A 21,323-nucleotide genomic window follows, 5' to 3' on the forward strand; every position below is an offset into this window, starting at 1 on the left:
TTTTACCTTTCATTTAAATAGTTTAAGGTTTCTATTCAACATTTTTTTTCAATCAAATTGTACAGATATACTCACACGCAATCGATTGGTTGAGTTGTGATAACTGTACACGTAAGAGCGTCAGGTATTTTAACATTTTTTAATATACATTTTCATCGAAAGGGTCCAAACAATTACAACTTATTAAAAAATTTCAATGTTCTAATTTAAAACGTTTGAACAGAACAATGTCTGTGGAGTCCACTAATATATCTATAAAATATTACAAACTTTCCTTTTCAGTGCATGTGTTGGAATGTCAAAGGAATACATTATTAATTTAGAAAAAAATTAATACTTTTCACCAAATATAATTAAGAGGGGCTTTATAATTTAAGCATTAATTTATAATCTTAAATTTGGTGTTTCCCCTTTTCTGTTACGTAGATTTTAAAAATTGGTAAATTATTTAACTAAGGAAACTTTCTTCTCTGACTTAAGTGAATCTGAAAGTAAAAATAAAAAAAAATGTATTACACAATAACAGTTAAATAATATACAAAGTTACAACAATTTAATAACTACATCTCTAACAATGTAAAAAAAAATTAAGTAAGTAGAAAAAATAATTAAACTCATAGTTCACTAAAGCTTTAAGTAAGAAACTTGGCTTTAAATAGTATATATACAAAAATAATAAATGTTTTATTATAACTATTTTGAAATTCCATTTAAATGGAGTTAAATGGTTTTTTCACGTATTTTCAAAATGAAATAATAATTTGTACTACCGCAACTATGTTTATTGTTTACAGTGTTAGTTTGTAAAAAAGAAAAAAAAAAGGTATTATTATTTTATATAAATTCTACCACTGTGGGTTGGCCTGGATTTGCAGTACCTCAGCAATCAACCCACTACAACACGTAATAACTTAGTGTTTATAGTAGCAGCTGTGAACTAATGTTTTGAAAATTGGACAAGTTTGGTTTTATAGGCTCAATGGAAATCACAGAATCCTTAAAGTGGGAGTTGCAAATTTTTAATTCCTAATTTACGTTTATAATAAAAACGAGTCTAATTTACTTCAAATTTTCCCGATTGGGAAATTTGGAAAAAGCAAAACATTTGGTGATTTGGTTTGTTTTATGTCAAAAAATTCCCCGAATTAACTCATGCGGAAGTAAAGGAATGTGATAATTATTTTTCTCTTTATTCCTATTCAAATAAAAACGGGGCTGTTTTGATTATATTATGTTAGTGTGCACAGCAAAAATGATTTAAACAGGAAATGTGTAAGTTGGTGTTATCTATTTTAAAATTTAAAAAACACGTGATTGTAAATACGATGTGATTTTATTAAGCTTAAGTATATTTAAAATTAACTTAAGAAACGGAAAATTTTAACACATTTTATATTTATGAAAGATACTTACATAAAACATTACTCACATCGCAACACGGAATGATTTTGCTATCGACTTCACATTTTATTGCTTCTGTTTTTTACCCAAGGATGTCTGGAACTACACATAAAAGTTTTCCTATAATGTTATAATATAATCATGTTCCTTAAACTTTTGCGATTGCTGCCGCTAGGGGTAGGCTAGTTATAAAACAAAAGATGTAGCCTTGTGACGTGCTGGGGAGAAGCCCTTCTGGTGCAAGTGGTTACTTGGTTGGCTTCCACTGCAAAGCCATCAAGGCTGCCATCACTCTACCTGCGACGCTAAGGCACAAGTTGCTCCAGGGCTTCGTTCGTGCTCCACTACTGTACTTGCTTCAGGTACGTTGCGCTCTTCAGATTGTTAGTCTAATGTTTCATTTAGCGTTATCTTCTTCGTAATAATGATTCCACTTCTCGCAATTCTGTGAACTAAAGCTTGTTTGTTATTTAACAAAATATAGTTGCAAAACTTATTTATGAACATTAATAATGCTGAAAACACATTAAATATGTATTTCTTAAAACCTTTTTGTTTGAATGAACTAACAATAATGTTAAGATTAATTCATAAAACACTTGGTTATTTATTAGCTCTTCTTTAATGAATAACAAATGGTAAAAATTACAAAAATTAAAATTTCATAATTATAGAAACTGTTAATGGAATGTGTTTTTGTATATTTGACACTTATCCTGCAACTGCCATTGTCCTTCCAAAACAAGATTAGTAATGTCCCCAAAACACTGTGGACTGTCTTAAACAATTAGCTAAAATAAAAAAAATATATATATATTAATTGTTGCTTCTCGCGAAGAAAACCAAATCGACCAAAAAAATGCCCATGATCTAAGAGCCTGGACAATGAACAATATGAGCAGAGATATTAAACGCAAAATTAAATATAAACGCAATTTTTTTTATCAAACGAGACCTTAATCATTGAAATAATTTACAAATAAAATGTAACATAATATATTTTAGAAAGTTGACAAAACATTGACAAATTACCTGAGAAATTTAATTGATGTAGAAATAATGTTTATGGAAAATTATGCCACCCATTAATAATACTATATATAATTATATAAATATTTTATTTAAATAATGTATAGGCCCTAAACATGAATACCCTTAAAATACTATAATAAAAATTATTGGCCATACTAAAGTTCACTAGGTACTGCAGTATATAAAGGTTGTATTGGGAGGCGAGATTATTATACTCAACATTACTACAGTTCCTATAAAAAGTCATGCATTGATTCGTAGAAAGTAGCTACGCAGATATTTGTCCGAACGAGTGTCTGCAGCGCGAACAGTGACGTGCACAATGGACAATGGGACAGTTAAGTGGGAGCAGTTGCTCGTACACCTCGTCGTAACAAACGCCTTTTGCCACATCTTTAAACAAGAAACTTGTTAAACAAATAAATAATGTCCTCCGGCTCAATTAGGCAACATACCTTCAATGAATTTTTTGTATTTATACATAATACGTGAAAGGAAGAAATCGCCGTCATGACGAATCGAAAAAGGGCTTGATGTTGTAGGCATTTAAGTTCATCACTGACGGTATTTGGCTGAGCTATTTTAAAATACATTACCAGTTATTTCAAGGCAAGCAGCTGCAAAATAAGTGTTATCTCTAAAGCAGGTGAGGACAGAAAAAATAGGTACGTATCTGTCGAAACCAAACGTAGCGATAGCAAAGTTAAATTCACTCGCACTGCACTATATGGGACATGTCGCAATCCAGTATTTGGTCTTACTGGCCAAAAGATTTTCATGTATCTAAGGTTCTATACCAGGGTCAATAATTTTTTTAACAGAAAAAAATTAAATAAGGATGTAACCCATTGGAAAAGGAAGAGAATATAACAAAAATGAAAGGAAAAATCATTTACGGGCGATCTATGGTCAGGAAGTGGAAGGGGGTGAGTTTTTTGGGTAAAAAACGGTTTATCTTGATTTCCGGCAAAACTACAAGTCCTATTGAAAAAAGTTAAAAAGAGAAGTTTTAGGTAATAAAAACTACAACTTTTGTATTTACACGTTTTTCACATAACCACACAATTTATGTGAAAAATTCAAATAACCAAGTTTTTTTTTTTTTAGTTTTTATATTTTTCACGAAAATTGGTGAAAACCTGCCTTTTTATGTTTTAAACACAATGTAATTTTTTTGATTTAAAATATTTATTTTTTCACCTTATTTTGTCTTAATATCGAAAAACACCCGAATTTTCAATCGAAAATTCTCACCTCAAAATATCAGCTTTTTTTTAAAAAGTCGGTGGGCTTTTTGTTCTTTGAAATCTCTACTTTCTGATGGTGTAAAAAAAAATACATTACTACGGTAAATGTTCTCAGAAAATGCAAAAAAAAAAAAAAAAAAAAAAAAACGAAAATAATAGAATCCAAAATTGTTTTAAAAATCATTATATACAATTTTGAGCTATTTTTAAAATTTACACATTAATTACTCGATAAACGTAAGATTCCATTTTAAGTTTATAAAAAAAATTAAAATCCTTAAAACATAAAGATTGCAAAATACATGCTAAAATAGTTCTATATATTAAAGATAGGATTTAAAGGGGATTTCATCTAAAAAATGTGACTGCTGCAATTTTTATTCAGTAAAAAAGTTGATTTATTAAATTCTTATTGTAGAAATGCATTGTGCATGTCGTCGACGGTGGATTTTTACTGCACAAAGTAATTTGGCAGAAGAATGAAACAGTGGAAGTGATCATGAATAAATATTTGCGCTACGTAGAAAAAAAGTACGCAGCAATTATCTATATTGTTTTTTATGGGTACCCCGAAATTAAAAAATCAGTTACTGTGACATCTGTACCAGCAGCTAATTCAAGTAAAAGAGGAGAACGTAGTTGTAGAAAAACCTCAGACAATATTTCAAAGTTAAACTATCAAAACCATACAAAAATACCATTTATGCAAGAAAAATTTTGATTTAACGAGAAAAACAAGGAACAAATTAAAAAAACTGTAATGAAAAGATTACAGTCGCAAGGATTTTCCTGTCCTGATGCTGACATAATTAAGAGCTCGATAGAAATTGCCAGAGATAGTAATAAAACTGTCATTGTTGTGGATATTGATCTTTTGGTCCTTTAGAACCAATTAAATTCAAATATTCATGACATTTATTTTCTCAAGCCAGGTTCTGTAAATGTAAAAGATCTATTTTTCACGTCTAATAGTTTCAAATATGAATCCTCCAAAAATATTGTTGCATTTCTGTAATAAGAATTTAATAAATCAAATTTTTTACTGTAAACAAATTGCAGCAGTCACATTTTTTAAATGGCTCAAAATTGTACATAATGATTTAAAAACAAATCGGATTAGTGTTTTTTTTTTTTTTTTTTTTTTTTTTGCATTTTCTGAGAACATTTACCATAGTAATATAAAAAAAATTTACACCATCAGAAAGTAGAGATTTCAACAAACAAAAAGCCTTCCAACAATAAAAAAAAAATCTGATATTTTGACGAGAGAATTTTAGATTGATATTTAGGGTGCTTTTTCGATATTATGTTAAAAAAAGGTGAAAAAATAAATCATTTAAATCAAAAAATTTACAGTGTGTTTGGGACATAAAATGGTCGGTTTTCACCATATTTCGTTAAAAAAATGTTTTTTGTAAAAGATAAAAATAATAAAACAAAAACTTGGTTATTTGAATATTTCACATAAATTTTGAGGTTATGTGAAAAACGTGTAAATAAAAAAGTTGTAGATGTTTTTATTACCTAAAACTATGATATTTTTTTCCATAGGACTTGTAGATTTGCCAGAAATCGAGATAAACAGTTTTTTACCCTTAAAAACTCACACCCTGCCCCTAAATTATTTTTCCTTCATTTTTGTTATATTCAGTAGGGGCAGTAGGCTGTTACTGGGACGATGTAAACATTGAAATGTAAACATTGCATCAGTACCAGCCTGGGGGCCGCCATCTTGTTTCACGGACCAAACCACCATTGTTGTTGACATTGGTTACCAGGGCGCGCCACCGTCGCAGCCACTGGAGGCCGCCATCTTTTTTCCGTCTGCTGGAGACCGCCATCTTAGTTCAGCCTTTAGTTACCGGAGCGCGCCACCGTCGCTCCGAAGGCAGGAATTGTATACAAAAAAACCTGGATTGCATGTGGATTCGATCCCTGGGATGCAGCAACGTCGAGGTTTGGAGGCAGACGCCTTGACCACTAGACCACGAGATCAGATGAGGAGAGTAGAATTAAATAACGTACATATGCCGCCATGTCTTTAAATTTCGAAAAATAGGCTTAAATAATGCTGCCATACTAGCTATGCCTAAACCGTTAAATTAAAAAAAATATATGTCTATAAACCCACCCCCACCCCCACCCAAGTATGCCTAAAAAACCCGCCATACTAGCTATGCCTATACCACTATGCTTAAAATACCCGCCATATTGTATGCTTAAACCGACATGTTTAAATGTAAAAAAAGCCGCGCCATACGAGCTATGTCTAAACGGCCGTGTTGTATGCTTAAAACAATCGACGCCATTATGTATGCCTAAAGAAAAGCCTCACCATTATGCTTAACCCGTCTTGTTTTAAATTTCCAAAAGAAAATACCGCCATATGTAAACTCCAAAAAAATATATATGTCGCTATGCTTAAAACACACACCCCCATACTAGTTATGCCTTAACCAACATAATTAAATTTCAAAAAGAAATAAAATATCGCTATGCCTAACCAGCCATATTTAAATTTGGAAAAGTATGCTTAAGGCGTCATGTTGTATGCTTAAAACAATAGACATCATATTTTAAAATATAAAAAAATATAATTAGTATATAATAGGGGCTACTGGATCAGGATGCAGGATGTGGAGCCGGAGCCGGTGTCCGCCATATTGGATTGTGATTGTCGGTCCGCCATCTTGGATTCTGACATCACGGCGGCCATCTTGGATGAACGTAACGTGACAATATGCGTAACGTGACACTTTTTCGTGCGTGAAGCAAGCGTAACGGGACACAGCGTAACGGGACACAGCGTAACGGGACAAGTATATCACGACAGCCATTTTGGATCCGCCATTTTGGATGACGTCATTGTGTTCTAGAAAATTCCGGTGATGTGTTTTCCGACATTTTGAATGATGACGTCACCGTTGCAGTTTTCCTTACGGTCGCCATCTTTAACTTTTTTATTTATTATCCGATTTTAACGAATTTTTTTTTCTGTTCCACTAGAGGCCGCCATATTGGATACCGATGACTCTGTTTCTGTTTGTTCCTAGATAGCGCCAGCGTCGCTCTTGATTTTTTTCTGTTCCACTGGGGGCCGCCATCTTTGATACCGTCGACTTTGTTTCTGTTTGTTCCTAGATAGCACCAGAATCGCTCTTGACTTTTTTCTGTTCCACTGAGGGCCGCCATCTTGGATACCGTCGACTTTGTTTCTGTTGTTTGTTCCTAGATAGCGCCAGCGTCGCTCTGTCTCATCACATAAGGTCGATGTTCCATTACCTACCATAGCTATTATGAACCTTATCGACATTTTAAATTTAATTTTTTATGAAAAATATATTGGAAACGCTGTTATTCGAACCATCGTAGCTCTGATCTCTAGGTTGGAAAACATACGCCTTTAACCGCTCGGCCATCGAGACATTTACCAGACCGAAGATTAAATAAGGTATATATAAAAGAACATGCATATTTGGACTTGTAATTTTTTTAAATTTAAAGAAATAATAGCACCACCTGTTCGAGACAGACCTACCATCTTGTCATTTGGCTGCCATCTTGAAAATTCATATTTTTTATGCTAGAGATGCGGGAAAAAGTTCAAAATTCATTAAATAAATTGACAATAAATATAATGATTGATTATATCGATTCCCGTTCTTGGTTCGAAACCAGTGAGGGTAAAAAATAAAAAAAACATCAGATCCTTCCTCCACAGAAGCCACCTACAGACCGATCTACCGTCACCAATACCAAGGTTCATACATCGTCAGCTGATATAACGTCATGTCCGCCATCTTGTCTTCATACGCTGGAGACCACCATCTTGTTTTCGTCGGCTAGAGTGTGCCGATACCATGTTAGTAAAATGATCTGGTCACCACACCATCGACCTTGACCTTGGACCTTGACCTTGAAATTTGACCCTGACCTTGAAATTTGACCCCGACCTTGAAATTTGACCCTGACCTTGAAATTTGACCTTGACCTTGAAATTTTACCTTGACCTTGAAATTTGACCTTGACCTTGAAATTTGACCTTGACCTTTAAATTTGACCTTGACCTTGAAATTTGACCTTGACCTTGAAATTTGACCTTGACTTTGAAATTTGACCTTGACTTTGAAATTTAACCTTCACCTTGAAATTTGACCTTGACTTTGATGTTTGACTTTGTCCTTGTCGACCATCATGGACCCGACATTTAATGTTCAGTAGATGCTACCAGGAGCTACCACCTGCTGGAGTACGTCATCTTGTGTGTGTACTCATATTATAGAGTACATTTACATCTGGATAATTTCATTCTAACCCGCTACAGTGCAGTAAACATTTATTACCGAGGTGCCCCCGCCATCTTGAAATTCGGACGCCATCTTGAAATCATGTAATAATGTAGCTAGAAAAGCGGGAAAAAATCCAAAATTCATCAAAAAAATCACTCATTAATTTAAATATCGATTCGATCCGCTCCAGTCCTTGGTTCGATCCTCGATCGTTGCAATAATGTTTAATTTTATGAAAAAATAATAACTTCAATAAGCCACGTTCAACATTCTTAAAGAGACTTTAAAACCTCTACTACCATCATCCTATAAGCCATCAAGACGACCATATTGAAAATTCGTAATAATTAAACTAAAAATTCAGGAAAAGTTAAAAATTCATTAAATAAATTTGCAAACAATATACTGATTAATTAGGTCGTCTAAGGTCCTTGGCACGATCCTGGACGAAGCTAAAATAAATTTAATTTAAATACCAGAAAAGCCAGCAAACCTATAAACATTTAGCTTTGCATAGACGTGCAACGACTACTTCTTAGCTCCAAATGCTCCAACAGCCTCCAAATGGCTCCAACAGCTCCAAATGCCCCAACTACCTTTTCTTTCAACAGCTCCAATGATATTGGGCCACAATGCTACGAGTCTAAGAGACTACGAGGCTACAAGGCTACGAGTCTAAAAGGATCTAGCTGGTTCCGAGTTAAACATGGCTGAGAGACTGCATGACTAAAAGACCGCATGGCTACGAAACTAAATGTCTATGAAGCTACATGGATACAAGTCTACTCGGCTCCAACACGCAATGTACACACAGTACACACAGGAAAACGTAATGTACACACAGGAAAACGTAATGTACACACAGGAAAACGAAAAGTACACACAGGAAAACGAAAAGTACAAACAGGAAAACGAAATGTACAAACAGGAAAACGAAATGTACAAACAGGAAAACGAAATGTACAAACAGGAAAACGAAATGTACAAACAGGAAAACGAAATGTACAAACAGGAAAACGAAATGTTCAAACAGGAAAACGAAATGTACACACAGGAAAACGGAATGTTCACACAGGAAAATTGAACGTACACACAGTACACACAGGAAACGGAATGATCACACATACAGTAGCGGAAACACAGACTTATTTGGAAATCAGGATACAAGAAATAAATCATACTTTTTTAAAATATAAATAATTCATTTTATTTTTCATTAGTACACACATGACAGTTAATCAAATGATTATTGTATGTAGCCAGCGTTCCGAAGTTCTTACAGTATGGGCGATACTTCCACGATATGCAAGTAGTTTCCTCTACGAACAGATGCCACCATCAGTCTTTGCCGGTCAACCAATATTTTTGGATCTTTCCATGTTGTGGAATCAATCTCTTCTGCCACCATCTACATTGCTTGTTTATTATAAATATTATGATCTCTGGTGTCTTCCGTTTTAACACCATCCTCAGGGTTACTTTCATCATCTAGCCAGCGATCATCACAAGCTTGATCAGATTTATTTATTATAACACGACGTTTCCATCGCTTCGGTCTCAGGACACCACCACATTCTTCGATCTTGTCAGCTTTAGGTTCTGCATCACAGTCTATGCCTTTGTAAACCGCCTCAGAGTCACTGTAGCAATCACCGTAGAAGACAACGTATTCACCCAGATTACTGCAAGAACTCAATATCGTTGATGTCGAAGTGTCTTCACCGCCTGTATGCTTCCTTTTCAGGAGTCCATTATTTTTACAAAGTATGGAGGATCTGCTAAATATAGGCTTGAGTGTATTTTCACTTTTCAAGGTGTTGATACTTCCATTAGTTTCAGTCTTCCCGAAACCATCAGCATCCTTCAATATTTGTTTCTCGTCACGATCGGCGTGCTACGGCTTCCATCATTTCTATATTAATAATATTACTTGTCTTAAAATCTCCACGTCCGTGTCACTATCACAGACGTAAAGACATCATCTTCGTAGCAGTCATCAATATTGCCATGAGCTGCATCAATATCACTCATTTTATGATATCGTTTCCTCATTTCAGTTGTCAGAGATGTACCACAATCTATGATCTTGTGAGATCCATTCTCATTTTCTGTAAAAGCCTATGAGTCCAGTTTTATTTTTAATCCTTCAACCCATCATCACAAACTCAATTAAATCATCTTATTATATAGAAAAAAATCATCAAAGTTTTTTTCATTTAATCATAGGAACCGCTTCATTCTTTTCACCTATAGTATAGTTTCTTGAGCCCAAGAGTCTTTCATTATATACCATGCAGTGTACTTCAAGAGATGTGGTATACTGCCAGTTCTACATACAAATCCATCCTATCATTAATTTGTTTACACACAAAAAGACCTTCATGTTAATTTTTACATGTTTTATTAATTACCACTTCGACTAAAATAATTACCACACCTTGTAATTTCTACACAGGACACTATGCCCAAGACATTTTAACCATCATCTCTCTGAAAACAACCATGTCCCATCTATATCACAAAGTAAACGAGGGTTAGAGGAGATGGGACAAACAAGTGCTAGTCACTCATAGGGTAAGAACCATGTGTTCGATACCTATCTCAGTCAATGTAGCATCTATGTATTTTTATTACCTCATGTAGAAAAATATGTTCCAATGCAATGCAATGCAATGGCTTGTACTAGAACTATATCTTTGCTCAACAATGAGAAGTTCACAAGCTAGCAGAATCTGTTTATGTATTTTTTGTATTTAATTTTAATTTTTTATTAATTAATTTTTATTTATTATTATTTTTTCCTGAAATTTTATGATATGAAAGAAAACTTGTGGCGGTTTTCTCCGTGTGCTTCCGATTATTCTTGTCAATATTATGGTGTTTTTCTCCGTGTGCTTCCGATTATTCTTGACAATATTATGGTGGTTTTCTCCGTGTGCTCCAGATTATACCTGACTAGACATCTTATGGTTTTCTCCGAGTGCTTCTGATTATTCTTGTTAATATATTGATGGCTTTCTCCAAGTGTTTCTGATTATTCCTGGCTAGACATCTGATGGTTTTCTCCGAGTGCTCCTGATTATTTGTGAGAAATATATCTCTGCATGAAGAATTTTTTACTTAATGAGTCATGTCATTTCTATTCAGAGTTACATTTAATTAGTGAAATTCTGTCAATAAATCACCACTTACAATATTTTTATCAGGTGGATTTAAAAAATAATAACCTTACTCAGACAAATAATATGCTTTGAGACAGCTGATAAGCATTAACACGAAGGACAAACTGTATTGTTCTTGGTGTCTAAGACAGGTAATTTTATTCAGAGTTTCGTATAAATTTCCGAAGTCATATTATCAAATCAACACTTAAAAAAGAATTTTAACACGTGGAAATCAGGCAAAAACAAAAGTTCATTAATCAGACGATTACTACGTCATGAAAAAACTGAGAAACGCTATCACACACGAAGATTTCCCTTCCCCTTGTGTTCTAGCGAAGCCCTCCTTCTGTTGCGATCTTAAGGGAGCATCCTGCATCCCACACAAAACATTGACTGCTTATACAGACAACTGATACATGATGGTTGCTAATATGAGAATAGATTATCTTGTGATTCTTGCTAGACCATGATATTATTCACTAATTTTTAAATAAGGTCAATGTTCTTCCTCATGAGATCTAGGGAGGTACACCTTTTTCAAGAGATCGTGAGTGAGCATTCCATAACCTACAACCAACTTTGGTTGCTTTTACAACATAACATATGAGGAAATATGAAGGTGGGTAGTAAAACTACGTGGAACATGATTTTTTCTTCAAAATGAGAAAAAAAAATCTTTTTTCGTAAATAATTGATGAATGTTCATACATGAAAATACGAAGTACCTAAAAAATACCTTTAGTTGCTATTCAACCATTATGGAGTACGTACAGATTAGTGAAGGTACGATACACAAATATCGATCTCGATCTGGAGGACATTGTACATACTGTAGCAAATACTTTGATAACATCTATAATGCTCGTAGACATGAAAAGAACGAATGTGTTAAAAGCCCATACCGTCAAATACTAATTTGTGGCAAGTGTGGAAGACGGTTGACACGAAGAGAGAATTTAAAAAGACACGATAAAACTTGTAAAGCCAAGCTCGCGCAGGAGATAAAGTACGTAGATGGAGACGCTATGCTCGGGGACAGTATGTCTTACAATGAAATTGATCTACCTAGTCTTAAAAGCGATTGTGTTAAAATATCTCCAGGTCTTGAGGAAGGAAATAGCTTAACTGGTGTTGAAGATATAAGTAAGGCAGAAGATAATGAAAGTAACATCTCCAGAAAAAGTGACAAGTCGTCTTATAGTAGACTTCTACGGACTTTGGAATATTTTTTTGGAAAATTAGCAAGTAAGTACCAAGGATGGTACTCCAATGTCAAAAAATTCGAAATAATGGGATATGCAAGATGAAGATGTCAGTGTGTTTGATAAAGATGTGAACAGCACCGATGATGATGATACAAATTATCATAATCATTATTACAACGATTTTCAGAATATGTTCAGCAAACATTCGAAGAAGATGGTGGCATCAAGTGAAATTGATTATATATCGTGGAAAGACCCGAACGTGTTAACGAACAGGTTGCGACTTTTACTTGTTTCGCAAGATGACGAAATTGTATCAGTTATCAAAGAAACGTGGACTATTCTTGATGAACTTAGAATTTCAGGGTATATATAATAAGTTAGTAATGTGTATTGACTGATGAAATTTTATACTTTTGTATTTTTGATATAAATATAATTTTAAAAATTGATATTAAAATGTGTCGTTATTCATGTCCTAATAAAGTTCATGTGTTTTCTACATTAAAGAATTGAGTTGCGGATGACTATTTTAATATCTATGTGTGTGTGTGTGGGTGTTGGAAAGTTTACATTTTATTTTATGTAGATGAAGGAAAATGAGTGTTGAAGAAGGAAAGAGTATGTAGAATTGAGTGTCGATGACGGAAAATGAGTGTTGAATTGAGTGTCGATGACGGAAAATGAGTGTTGAATTGAGTGTCGATGACGGAAAATGAGTGACGAATTGAGTTTCGATGATGGAAAATGAGTGTTGAATTGTGTGTCGGTGATGGAAAATGAGTGTTGAATTGTGTGTCGATGATGGAAAATGTGTTTCGATTATGTAAAATGGGTGTCGAATAGAGACTCGATTATGGAAAATGAGTGAGGGCAAATGAGTGTAGTATTAACTTGTATCCAGCACTGAGTATATGTAGCTCGGTTCTGAAGGTTCAATGGGTCCCTGGTCCTATATAAATTTAAACTTAGCTAACATGATCACTGTCAATATTATTTAACTAGCCATCGGTATGCTGTTAAATGACTGGATGTATATAAATACTAGGTTGTTCATTGACTTCATTTAGTTTTTGTGTGCTGAGTGTAGACTGATGAAAATAAGTGAGGAGCTTAATGTAGAATGGACTTGTGTTGATGGATATGTTGGTGTCCTACTGTATGTGCATAAATCGAATGCTAGTGGTCTGATAATATGTTGGGTTATTTACGAAGATATTTATCGATGTGTGTTATGAAAAGCATAAAAGTGTATAGTAAACTTATAGAGTAGGACTCTTGTTTCGGAGACTTTTGTCATAAGGCTTAACAAGGATCGACTCTGAAGGCTTTGAAGATGTATGGTACTGGACATGTCTTGTCTGTAGCTATATCAACACTGAAGGACTCCTGAACTGTAGATGAGAGGTACAAAAATAATTGACTTTGGACCTAGCCCGGTATCGTATAAATTATTTTAGAAATGTGTTGTAGACATTTGGAGTCAGTTGGAGGTTATGTGTAGCTGTACATAATAAAATTTAAATTTGAGTAGTTGAAACTATGTTTGGTTTCTGAAAGTTCCATTGTTCAGAGACTCTTAATCCTTCTAGTAAGTCTAAATGAACCGTGTATGTAGGATGAGAGATTAGTTGTTTCAATATATAATTTAAACTTTTATTTCTTGAAATTCCTAATTTTTTTTAGTAATAACATTGGATGATGTATTGACTCGAGTATTATAGTAAATGGTTCTTGATTTGACTAGCGTATTATTCCAACCGGTGCATGTATATAAGCGAGTCCTAGACAGCAGGTCGCTCAGTTTGTTACTGGCGACGACGACGGTGTAAGGTTCACCTAGTTTGATTCTTCTGGTGCATAAGACGCGTAATTACCTGTTCTTGTGAACTCGATGGCATCTTTACCATCTAAAACGACGAACTTGATGGATGTTGTACCATCGACTACGGGAACCCTGACGTCAGCTATGGCGGAGAAGGTGCAGATCCCGTCGGCAACGACGACGATGTCATCACAAGAGGAGACTTCAAAAGTCGTGATACCGTCAGCAGGAGAGACTTTAATGCCGGTGGTGCTGGCTACACAGGAAAACTCTACGAACTTTGTTTCGTCCTCGATGGAAACTTCAATGACTGGTGATTCAAGAACGACTAACGAACATCGGTGCTGTTACTGTGACAAAAGTTTTAAATACCGTCAACATGCAAGAAGACATGAAAATCATGTCTGTAGAAGAAACGCTAATCGTGTGACATTTCCGTGTGACCCATGTGGTGTACATTTCACAAACAAAAGTAATTTGATTAGGCATTGTAAAAGCAAAGTTCATTTGCAGGTTGTACTTCGAGGAAACGATGATAATTGCGATGAATATCTGTATCAGTGCCGCTACTGTGGTAAACGATTTGAGCGACTACGAAGTACACGCATCCATGAAAAGCATGGATGCAGAAGAAATCTTGACCGTGTAAAATTTCTGTGTGAGAAGTGCGGTGTACAGGTTACACGAAAATTTTACTTGAAAAAACATTATAAATTTTGTAAAGATGGGTTTCTAGCATCATCTCTGGTCCTCTAAGGTGTTACACTCCTGATCTGATGTATCGTGATCTGTATGAATTAGTTGTATTTTGTCACTCTTAATACGAAATATAATAATTTATTTTAATAGAAATTAATGTTGCAAGGACTGAGAAAATGTATACGATATATCCTACATACAGTGTCAGATTTTATTGTGTATAAATGTACAATTTAAAATAAATTATTGAATTAAAGAATTTTTTTATTAATTTTTCTTAACCTACATCGTTTATCTTAATGTAATAAACTACATGTGGCACGTAATTTAGGTCGGATTTGTAATGTCCGTTTTGTCTTGTTTGTGAGTATTATTTTGTTTACCAATAATGCTGAAGACAGTTTTTTTTTTGCTTAAATTATTTCAGTCTGAGTATGCCATCTGCATTCTTAAGATTTTTTTATGGGAGATGTTTTGGTAAAGTGCAGGTACAGGTAATGCCGTAACATTAGAGCAAATCTGACTAGGAACTTGATTAATTATTTCTAAAATAATAATTTATTACTCTCCCGAAATAAACATAACATACTTGTGGGAAATCTATGGTCTTAAATCGTAACTTGTCATATATTGGTGTACACTACGGAGGTGATATTAAAAAATTAAAGAATGTTTATCAATTGACCACACTTCGGGGTATGCTGGTGCACTGGAAGGGCTGAATCAGTAAGATTCTGGATACTTGGTAAGCGATTATTCGTCCGAATTACTCACACATTCGTACTGATTACTAACATGAATTTAGGGTTCACGAAAAAATATATACTAGCCGGGGTCATGATTTAAAGTATTTTGCCGCTTATAATTATCAGAGTATTGAGTATGGTATGTAAAGTTCGACTCCTCTCGTATATGTGCTACACATTTATTTTTGTAGGTAGCAAGATATACATTCGTAGGCTGATTATCTGCTCTGTTTCAGTGATGCATACTTTGAAGTGGTTCCGTCAAGTACTTTACGTATGCTGGATTATGATTTCACTGGAGATTTACATGTAATGAGTTGGAAGGCTAGCGACGTGATGTATGCATGTCTCGAGCAAAACATATGAGTGTCGCAGCATTCTGCAAGCTTGCAACTCCCGCGCGAGGGGTCAATGTTCATTTGCAGGTGATGGTAGGCGTGTCTCGATCGAGAAGTCTCTGCCTCTATCATTGAAAATTTTTTTTTTGCGGTTGGCGTGCTTGAATTTATGTACTTTTGACTAGTCGTACGTGAATAAGTTTAAATTCGTATGCATTGGAACATATTTTTCTACATGAGGTAATAAAAATACATAGATGCTACATTGACTGAGATAGGTATCGAACACATGGTTCTTACCCTATGAGTGACTAGCACTTGTTTGTCCCATCTCCTCTAACCCTCGTTTACTTTGTGATATAGATGGGACATGGTTGTTTTCAGAGAGATGATGGTTAAAATGTCTTGGGCATAGTGTCCTGTGTAGAAATTACAAGGTGTGGTAATTATTTTAGTCGAAGTGGTTATTAATAAAACATGTAAAAATTAACATGAAGGTTTTTTTGTGTGTAAACAAATTAATGATAGGATGGATTTGTATGTAGAACTGGCAGTATACCACATCTCTTGAAGTACACTGCATGGTATATAATGAAAGACTCTTGGGCTCAAGAAACTATACTATAGGTGAAAAGAATGAAGCGGTTCCTATGATTAAATGAAAGGAACTTTAATGATTTTTTTCTATATACTAAGATGATTTAATTGAGTTTGTGATGATGGGTTGAAGGATTAAATAATAAAACTGGACTCATAGGCTTTTACAGAAAATGAGAATGGATCTCACAAGATCATAGATTGTGGTACATCTCTGACAACTGAAATGAGGAAACGATATCATAAAATGAGTGATATTGATGCAGCTCATGGCAATATTGATGACTGCTACGAAGATGATGTCTTTACGTCTGTGATAGTGACACGGACGCGGAGATTTTAAGACAAGTAATATTATTAATATAGAAATGATGGAAGCCGTAGCACGCCGATCGTGACGAGAAACAAATATTGAAGGATGCTGATGGTTTCGGGAAGACTGAAACTAATGGAAGTATCAACACCTTGAAAAGTGAAAATACACTCAAGCCTATATTTAGCAGATCCTCCATACTTTGTAAAAATAATGGACTCCTGAAAAGGAAGCATACAGGCGGTGAAGACACTTCGACATCAACGATATTGAGTTCTTGCAGTAATCTGGGTGAAGACGTTGTCTTCTACGGTGATTGCTACAGTGACTCTGAGGCGGTTTACAAAGGCATAGACTGTGATGCAGAACCTAAAGCTGACAAGATCGAAGAATGTGGTGGTGTCCTGAGACCGAAGCGATGGAAACTTCGTGTTACAATAAATAAATCTGATCAAGCTTGTGATGATCGCTGGCTAGATGATGAAAGTAACCCTGAGGATGGTGTTAAAACGGAAGACACCAGAGATCATAATATTTATAATAAACAAGCAATGAAGATGGTGGCAGAAGAGATTGATTCCACAACATGGAAAGATCCAAAAATATTGGTTGACCGGCAAAGACTGATGGTGGCATCTGTTCGTAGAGGAAACTACTTGCATATCGTGGAAGTATCGCCCATGCTGTAAGAACTTCGGAACGCTGGCTACATACAATAATCATTTGATTAACTGTCATGTGTGTACTAATGAAAAATAAAATGAATTATTTATATTTTAAAAAAGTATGATTTATTTCTTGTATCCTGATTTCCAAATAAGTCTGTGTTTCCGCTACTGTATGTGTGATCATTCCGTTTCCTGTGTGTACTGTGTGTACGTTCCAATTTCCTGTGTGTACATTCCGTTTTCCTGTGTGTACATTTCGTTTTCCTGTTTGAACATTTCGTTTTCCTGTTTGTACATTTCGTTTTCCTGTTTGTACATTTCGTTTTCCTGTGTGTACATTTCGTTTTCCTGTTTGTACATTTCGTTTTCCTGTTTGTACATTTCGTTTTCCTGTTTGTACATTTCGTTTTCCTGTTTGTACATTTCGTTTTCCTGTTTGTACATTTCGTTTTCCTGTGTGTACATTTTGTTTTCCTGTTTGTACATTTCGTTTTCCTGTTTGTACATTTCGTTTTCCTGTTTGTACTTTTCGTTTTCCTGTGTGTACTTTTCGTTTTCCTGTGTGTACATTACGTTTTCCTGTGTGTACATTACGTTTTCCTGTGTGTACTGTGTGTACATTGCGTGTTGGAGCCGAGTAGACTTGTATCCATGTAGCTTCATAGACATTTAGTTTCGTAGCCATGCGGTCTTTTAGTCATGCAGTCTCTCAGCCATGTTTAACTCGGAACCAGCTAGATCCTTTTAGACTCGTAGCCTTATAGCCTCGTAGTCTCTTAGACTCGTAGCATTGTGGCTCAATATCATTGGAGCTGTTGAAAGAAAAGGTAGTTGGGGCATTTGGAGCTGTTGGAGCCATTTGGAGGCTGTTGGAGCATTTGGAGCTAAGAAGTAGTCGTTGCACGTCTATGCAAAGCTAAATGTTTATAGGTTTGCTGGCTTTCGCAAGTGATTCTGTAGTAGGATAGAAATTGTGTAATAAATATTATGTTTGTAAACGACTTTGTGGTGTTTTATTTCTCGAACCTTACGCTTTTCTGGTATTCAAATTAAATTTATTTTAGCTTCGTCCAGGATCGTGCCAAGGACCTTAGACGACCTAATTAATCAGTATATTGTTTGCAAATTTATTTAATGAATTTTTAACTTTTCCTGAATCTCTAGCATTACAATTACGAATTTTCAATATGGTCGTCTTGATGGCTTATAGGATGATGGTAGTAGAGGTTTTAAAGTCTCTTTAAGAATGTTGAACGTGGCTTATTGAAGTTATTATTTTTTCATAAAATTAAACATTATTGCAACGATCGAGGATCGAACCAAGGACTGGAGCGGATCGAATCGATATTTAAATTAATGAGTGATTTTTTTGATGAATTTTGGATTTTTTCCCGCTTTTCTAGCTACATTATTACATGATTTCAAGATGGCGTCCGAATTTCAAGATGGCGGGGGCACCTCGGTAATAAATGTTTACTGCACTGTAGCGGGTTAGAATGAAATTATCCAGATGTAAATGTACTCTATAATATGAGTACACACACAAGATGACGTACTCCAGCAGGTGGTAGCTCCTGGTAGCATCTACTGAACATTAAATGTCGGGTCCATGATGGTCGACAAGGACAAAGTCAAACATCAAAGTCAAGGTCAAATTTCAAGGTGAAGGTTAAATTTCAAAGTCAAGGTCAAATTTCAAAGTCAAGGTCAAATTTCAAAGTCAAGGTCAAATTTCAAGGTCAAGGTCAAATTTCAAGGTCAAGGTCAAATTTCAAGGTCAAGGTCAAATTTCAAGGTCAAAGTCAAATTTCAAGGTCAAGATCAAATTTCAAGGTCAAGATCAAATTTCAAGGTCAAGGTCAAATTTCAAGGTCAAGATCAAATTTCAAGGTCAGGGTCAAATTTCAAGGTCAGGGTCAAATTTGAAGGTCAGGGTCAAATTTCAAGGTCAGGGCAAAATTTCAAGGTCAAGGTCAAATTTCAAGGTCAAGGTCCAAGGTCAAGGTCAATGGTGTGGTGACCAGATAATTATACTAACATGGTATCGGCACACTCCAGCCGACGAAAACAAGATGGTGGTCTCCAGCGTATGAAGACAAGATGGCGGACATGACGTTATATCAGCTGACGATATATGAACCTTGGTATTGGTGACGGTAGATCGGTCTGTAGGTGGCTTCTGTGAAGGAAGGATCTGATGTTTTTTTTATCTTTTACCCACACCGGTTTCGAACCAAGAACGGGAATCGATATAATCAATCATTATATTTATTGTCAATTTATTTAATGAATTTTGAACTTTTTCCCGCATCTCTAGCATAAAAATTATGGATTTTCAAGATGGCGGCCAAATGACAAGATGGTAGGTCTGTCTCGAACAGGTGGTGCTATTATTACTTTAAATTAAAAAAAAATTACAAGTCCAAATATGCATTTTCGTTTATATATACCTTATTTAATCTTCGGTCTGGTAAATGTCTCGATGGCCGAGCGGTTAAAGGCGTATGTTTTCCAACCTAGAGATCAGAGCTGCGATGGTTCGAATAACAGTGTTTCCAATATATTTTTCATAAAAAATTAAATTTAAAATGTCGATAAGGTTCATAATAGCTATGGTAGGTAATGGAACATCGACCTTAAGTGATGAGACAGAGCGACGCTGGCACTATCTAGGAACAAACAACAGAAACAAAGTCGACGGTATCCAAGATGGCGGCCCTCAGTGGAACAGAAAAAAGTCAAGAGCGATTCTGGTGCTATCTAGGAACAAACAGAAACAAAGTCGACGGTATCAAAGATGGCGGCCCCCAGTGGAACAGAAAAAAATGAATAGCGACGCTGGCCTTATCTAGGAACAAACAGAAACAGAGTCGTCAGTATCCAAGATGGCGGCCTCTAGTGGAACAGAAAAAAAAATTCGTTAAAATCGGATAATAAATAAAAAAGTTAAAGATGGCGACCGTAACGAAAATTGCAACGGTGACGTCATCATTCAAAATGTCGGAAAACACATCACCGGAATTTTCTAGAACACAATGACGTCATCCAAAATGGCGGATCCAAGATGGCGGATCCAAAATGGCTGCCGTGATCTACTTGTCCGGTTACGCTGTGTCCCGTTACGCTGTGTCCTGTAACGCTGTGTCCCTTTTTGCCTGCTGCATGCACGAAAAAGTGTCACGTTACGCACATTGTCACGTTACGTTCATCCATGATGGCCGCCGTGACGTCAGAATCCAGGATGGCGGACCGACAATCACAATCCAATATGGCGGACACCGGCTACGGCTCCACATCCTGCATCCTGATCCAGTAGCCCCTATTATATACTACTATACTAATATATATATGTTTAAAACAAACACCACCATACTTGCTATGACTAAATAAACATAACCTCAAAAAAATCCCGCGCAGAAAGAGCGAGATCTTGTCCGCTGGAGCGTAACTCATAAACTGCGCAATTATAATCCCCACATCATATTATAAGCATAATGATGTCTTTAAAATAACACTGTGTTAAAAAATATAGGACCTCTATTGTGGTAGATCATGTTCAAATAGTAATAAGCATAGTAAAAATTTATAATATTGTACAAACACTGTGTAGTAATTGGCTCTCTGCCAATGTGATAAGTATTAAACATCGTTACTATTATTTTACGTCAAGTAAAAATAAAAATTATACAAACAATGTGTTAAGTATTAAGCATAGTTACTATTACTTTACGTCGAGTAAAATAAATAATATACAAACAATGTGTTAAGTATTAAGCATAGTTAAAATATATAATATTGT

At 35.1% G+C, this 21,323-nt stretch overlaps 1 protein-coding gene across 1 annotated transcript in view; it reads left to right on the forward strand.

The window, feature by feature from the left end:
- Positions 1–1,694: 1,694 nt before the first annotated feature.
- The window catches only part of LOC134527258 (uncharacterized), a 404,697-nt gene continuing 385,068 nt past the window's right edge, over positions 1,695–21,323 (forward strand). The window contains exon 1 of the mRNA XM_063359780.1: positions 1,695–1,763. The gene's annotated coding sequence lies outside the window, so the exon portion shown is untranslated. The remainder of the gene's footprint in view (positions 1,764–21,323) is intronic.

This window comes from Bacillus rossius, chromosome 1, assembly GCF_032445375.1.
Source record: "Bacillus rossius redtenbacheri isolate Brsri chromosome 1, Brsri_v3, whole genome shotgun sequence".
NCBI classification, from domain to species: domain Eukaryota; kingdom Metazoa; phylum Arthropoda; class Insecta; order Phasmatodea; family Bacillidae; genus Bacillus; species Bacillus rossius.